Genomic DNA, 6,215 nt, shown 5'->3' on the forward strand with positions numbered 1-6,215 from the left:
GGGGGGGGGGGGGGGAGATCAGGAGCACAGTTTGTGACTGGTTGGTGAATATAACTTCAGTGTTAACCACCAGTTTTAGGAAAATCTGCTCTCCTTTTTGCAGCCTGCATTTTTCCAACCTTGGCATTTTCAGCGAGGACTACTTTAGGCACCTTGGGTAACACACATTTCTGCATGTTTTATAGAGAAAGTGGTTGAGGCAATATCTTTTATTGGATCAAGTTCTCTTAGTGAGAGACACATTTTTGAGCTCCACAGAGCTCTTCTTTAGGTCTGGGAAATTTACTCAGTGTCACAGCTAAACACAAGGTGGAACCAGATTGTTCAGCATAAGAGTTAACACATATTTCAAGGCACCATGCACCATGGTGAAGTGGTCCCTTAACCGCTCTCCAGTCATAAGGGGGAAAAAAAGGCTGGGGAAGGGGATTAAATGGGTTACATATTGTTGTAACAAGCCATAAATCAAGTGCCTTTGTTCAGTCCGTGATTTTTTGTACTGTTAGGTGAGAAAAGTTAAACATGAAGCAGTTATGCCAACTGAACCAAAGTCAGGCCAAGAAAAGCTGCTGGGAAAGTCTCTGGGAAATGCATCCGATGAAGTGAGCTGTAGCTCACGAAAGCTTATGCTCTAATAAATTTGTTAGTCTCTAAGGTGCCACAAGTACTCCTTTTCTTTTTGCGAATACAGACTAACACGGCTGCTACTCTGAAACCTGGGAAAGTCTCTGAAAGTGGAATGAAGGAATACTTGTTCAAGTTACAGAGAGTGAGAAAAAAGGGGAGGCCTGCATTCCTGCATTTTTGTACCAGATGTTCTGGTAACAGTCCTTGAGATACAGGGGCACTGTTTTCCACTCCCTGTTTTGTGTTATGTCCGTTCTTAACTCCTCGTCTCCTGGTTGACACCCATACCGATAAGAAAGTTAGTGAAGCATTATGATTTGCTAAAAGTTATCTACAATAAGGGAGTAGAAGTGCATGCATAATAGAAAAAGAGGATTTTAACTAACATAGGGGAGGGGTGGGCTGCTTTATGAATGAATCTGTGATGCAATGGGACTGTCTATAAAAACCTATTAGTTTTACTTAGAGGTGGCTGGTTCTCTTTGGAGACAGACTGCTCTCTATTGTTGTGTGCACTCTTCAGTAAAGAGCTTTGTGTTTGGACCTTGCTGGTGTTGCCTGTCTCTCTCCGGTCAGACAACAAACCATGCCATCTGGGGTTCGAGTCCTCAACAATTTGGCGACCACTAAGGGACTCGTCTGACTCTCCAGCGCAGTATCAAGACTCTAAAACAACGCAGAGCGGTTTCGAGGAGCCTTGCCAGTGATCTGATCCCTGCGTCGGCGATGAGGTGTGTTCTGTGAACCAGCAGGAGCCCATAGAAATCCAGCAATGTCTACCTACCCTTTGAGTAGGATCCAGATCCAGGTCTTCGGGGTTCGAGTCCCTGGAGAGGTAAGGAATACTTGTGGCACCTTAGAGACTAACAAATTTATTAGAGCATAAGCTTTCGTGAGCTACAGCTCACTTCATCGGAGGTAAGCAATCACTTGATACTAAGAGCTGGGGATTGTGGGTTTGAGTCCTTTTCCCCTTAGGATGGGACAATTTGGCAGTAAATGCCCGAGGGGACACCCCGTTGTCTCTGATTCTTAGAGATTGGAAGGGAATCTCTGGAACTACTGGTTTAACTAAATCAAAAAAAATGAAAAAAACTTATGTCAGGTTCAATGGCCAGCTTTCACCACTCATTTGTCCCCGACTAAAGAATGGCCAGCCTGCGGAATTTTCCACAGACAGGATGGATTCCTTAAAAGATATTTTGGTCGATCTTAGACTGGGACAAATGGATTATTTGTTTGTGTGGTATAACTATAAGCCTTAAGACAGGACTTCCAGGTAGAAAAGGAAGCACTGGCTAAGCAAGTACCAGTCCTTTAGAGACTTGTCAAAAGTTAATCATTTGTGCTCAGCAAATGCTGTAATAACAGTGTGTCTGTCATAAGAGGAAATTAAATAGTTAAAACCGCCAATTGGCCGTGCGTTCTGTCCAGGTGACAAGCCTCATGGGGGAGGACTCGGGTAGCCCTTGTGAGTGAGAATATTTAAGAGAAGAGACCAGGAGGGCTGGGGGCTAGTTAAGAAGCCCACCCTCCTTGTTAACTTGGTAGTGGGACAAAGCTGGTGCTCATGGAAGCGACAGTTCAGAGAGAAAAACAGGATTGGGCCCAAGTGGGCAGGCAACAGATAGAGAGATTGGAAAACAGGTTGGAAACTTGGAGGGCATAATGAAAGGAAAGGGGTAAATAATTACAGGAATGGGGAAACGTAAATCCCGGAATAATGCTTGGAATGGTAAGATCTGAGTTGATTGGGTGCTGTTTTGGGAGATAAGCAAGTGATTTAAGAAAGGAAAGTGAGAAGTTAACTCTGTAGTTGCTGGAGGGAATTAAGCAGTTGAACTTTGTGAAATACTGGAAAGAAAAAGAATTTTGTTTCTTTGCAGCCATTTTGAGGAAAATGGGCCCTTTTCCAAAGGAATGCAATTATACGGTGCTACTTAATATCTTATTAGGCTCCAAGGGGCTACAATAGGTGGTGTCTTCCTTTTCAGGATGCTGTGTGTTTGACAGCAGGAGTTAAAAGTAAAAGGCAATCAAAAGTCTGGTAAAGTTTATTGTGCCCTTTTTAAAGTAAGAATCTTTAAGCTGTGGATCCAAAAGCAAGCCGGAAAGCATTTGTTTTTATGTAAATTACCTAACTGATAAGGTAGAAACCTGGGTTGCCTATGAAACAAATACAAGAAAATATGGGTAATTCCTCTGTTTTGCCGGCAATTAACAAGGGTATTTGTATAAAAAGGAAATATTTTAAGCAATGACTGAACGCCCAGAAGAGGTAGATCTATGTTTTTTGTTTTTCAGAAAATCAGAGAAAACTGATGCCAGCTGAAAAGCAATTCAACATATCATGAATTTACTGGCACAATAGGAATTATGTTCTGTGTTCTATGTTCTGTCTTGTGGTCAGAATTGCTGTGTTTAATTTTTCATAGGACAGTTTAGTTTTAAACTGAATAGAAGGGTTAAATCAAAATGCAGATACTTGTTTTATTCAACTTGGAATACAAAGTGTTTGGATAATATCAGGAAAATGTGATATACTAAAATTTAATACATTTGTCTAAGTAAGAAAAAGAAATTTCATTGGCCAGATCTTTTAATTGAAAAAAATTGTTGTTAAAATTCACACACAGTCTTTGAAAGCAAGGACATGAAAGGTTAACCCTGTCCCCATATTATACATGGGATCCTTATGGCTACCTCAAATTTCTAGCCAGAGGGCTGGGGAGGGAGGAAAGCTATTGGACACCAGAGGTTGTATCAAGTGGACTCCTCAAAAGTGGGTGTGCTTGTCTTGGCTTGTTGCTCCAAAGCTCTGTAATAAAGTCATTTTACTAGAAGGGTGTATGTGGCATACATTGAACAATACGACTAAAGTGCTGTATAATGGGCAATGTATATGTGTTCATTTTTGAACACAGGTGTGTGAGAGGAAAGTGAAAGTTTCCTTTGCAGGTTAATAGAAGCCAAGAAGGGGAGAAGAAAAAAGAACGAACGGAGGACGAGCTAATTCAATGCTGTAGCTGGCAGGCTCGGTCCAAAGATAAGACGCTGGCCTGCCCAAGGACACTATTTACAGCTAGGATTTGGCTGACAGCCAAGAAGGAGGGGGGCTTGAATGTGCCCAAGCAGCTGTGAGATCTGCAAAACTCTGCCAGACATTAATGAAATGTGTTAGGTCTCTGTATTTACAGGTGAAAGAAGTCCTGCTCCAAGGATCCTGAGCAAACCTGCCATTTGTTAAAACCAGGTGACTGGGTCTACATAAAGGTCCATCAACGAAAAACTACTCTGGCCCCATGCTGGAAAAGCCCTTATTAAGTCCTGCTAACTACCAACACTGCTGTGAAGTGCCTGACTGACTGCCTGAACCCATGCTTCTTACTGCAAAAAGACCCCTCCACCTCGAGATGACGTCACTTCCACTACTGCTCAGCCTGTCCTTCCTTCTGGGTTTTTTCTTTCCTCCTTTTGGACAGCAGGGGAAAGGACAAGGTGAAGTGCTAGTAACCTCTCCCTTGTCCACTGACAGAGCTAACCTGCATTGCACCGCTAGGGAACCTGACCTGGAAAAAGGTTCCCCAGAAGCATACGGCATCAGACTTCAAGGGAGCTACGCATGTTCACCCCACCGTGAACCGGGTGAATCAGAAGCAGACGACATCTGTGCTCAAGACAAATGGACTGCCACCTCTTTCGGCGACCTGAAGCTCTGACTGCAGCTAAAAAAACTTTGAGTTGGTGGTGTCCACTCAGAGAGGGATGGCCCCGTTCTTTAGGTTGGGTTTATGTGTTTTTAATCCGTTTGTTATCTTTCTTTTTTGGTGGTATGGGGAGTTGAGACTATAGAATCACACAGTTCTAACACATTTATACTTCTTGCCCATGAAATGAAAGCTCGTATGCCAGCCCTACAAAACACTTCATGCTGGGTGTGCTCATTAATACCAGCAGATAGCTGAAAAGGTCTCCCATGGTTCCTATTCCCCTTAGTGCAATGAATATGACCTGGACCCTGTCCTGAAAGGATTCTTCAGGCAATTTAAATATTACCTGGGCTGATACTGGCATCTCTGAAAGCGGATATCTAATAGTTTGGAAATGAGATGGTCAATGGTGCCTCTTAAAAGAAGGGAAAATAGCTATAGATAATAGTGAGTGCAAAGCCTATGTTAATGGCACTCATTTTGGGAGTAAGAGAGGTCCCAATATCTCTCTCTTGGATGGGGCAACCTCTTGCACCTCCGCCTGGCATAGATTTACGGGTAACAAGTGCAGTCTGCATGGGGAAGAACACTTTCTGTATAAAGATCATAAGTTGATTGAGCATTATGTTATAAATTGCACGCTTGGGTATAACTTGCCAACTTCATACTATGTGTTTATGTTCCTTTATTGCCTCCGCGGCTAAATTCTCCCTCCTCCTATCTTGGACCGGATGGTACAAACTTATTAATAATACCTGGTCCAAAGTCATCCTACTCTTTTTGGAGTATACTGGGTGTGTGGTAACAAGGCATACCTAGCCCTCCCTCCTTCATGGAGTGGATCCTGCTACTTGACTTGGTTAGAACCACTGGTAGTATATCGCATACATCTCCCTAAAGGGAAAAATCAGGAATGTAAGAGGGGCTGAGGAAGAGGTGAATGACTCTCACCCCCTTACTTGGTGTCCCTTAAATGATTGGACGGTCGCTTGTGCGGGATTTGTCTTCGCCTGTGGGGTGCCAGTTGGCGTATTGGGGAAGGAGTCATGAGACTTCAGGGAGTGTTGGAGATAATGGCAACTACTACTGCCAATGCCTTGGTAGATTTGGCAACTGAACAAAAAAAAAACAAAAACAAAAACAAAAAACACTAAGGCAAATGGTTCTCCAAAACCACTTGGCATTAGATATTTTGCTGGCCTCTCAGAGAGGAACCTGTGCATTAATTGGGCGAGAATACTATGTATATGTTCTGGATGTTTATAATGCCACCTGGGAAAGAGCAAACCACCTCATGCAAGTTGCAAAAGACCATGGAGGAGAGTGAGTCAACTCATGGTGGAGCAATTTGTTCAACTGGGTTCCAGACATAGGTGGCTGGTTACATAATTTGCTTCGCAGTGCTGTTGTAATTGTTTGTGGCCTGATAGTTTTGTATGTTATGTTAAGATGTGGCTGTTGGATGGGTACCAAGCTGTGCCCTACCAACCAGTGAATAGTCCTAAGTCACTACCCATAGTAGCCAGTATGTCCCAAGAGTTCCCCTATGGCACTCTGGGGACAAAGAGGGGGACTGTTAGGTGAGAAAAGTTAAACATGAAGCAGTTATGCCAACTGAACCAAAGTCAGGCCAAGAAAGGCCGCTGGAAAGTCTCTGAAAGTAGAATGAAGGAATACTTGTCTAAGTTACAGAGAGTGAGAAAAAAGGGGAGTCCTACATTCATGCATTTTTGTACCAGTTATTCTGGGAACAGTCCTTGAGATACAGGGGCACTGTTTTCCATTCCCTGTTTTGTGTTATGTCCGTTCTTAACTCCTCGTCTCCTGGTTGACACCCATACCGATAAGAAAGTTAGTGAAGCATTATGATTTGCTAAA

At 43.1% G+C, this 6,215-nt stretch overlaps 1 long non-coding RNA gene across 1 annotated transcript; it reads left to right on the forward strand.

Annotated features, from left to right (window-relative positions):
- Window positions 1-727: 727 nt before the first annotated feature.
- Window positions 728-3,910, forward strand: LOC122459046. Its single transcript, XR_006279479.1, has 2 exons — window positions 728-1,462; window positions 3,586-3,910. It is a non-coding gene; the product is annotated as an uncharacterized LOC122459046 (long non-coding RNA).
- Window positions 3,911-6,215: the final 2,305 nt, after the last annotated feature.

The sequence above is a fragment of the Dermochelys coriacea genome, chromosome 2 (genome assembly GCF_009764565.3).
Source record: "Dermochelys coriacea isolate rDerCor1 chromosome 2, rDerCor1.pri.v4, whole genome shotgun sequence".
NCBI classification, from domain to species: domain Eukaryota; kingdom Metazoa; phylum Chordata; order Testudines; family Dermochelyidae; genus Dermochelys; species Dermochelys coriacea.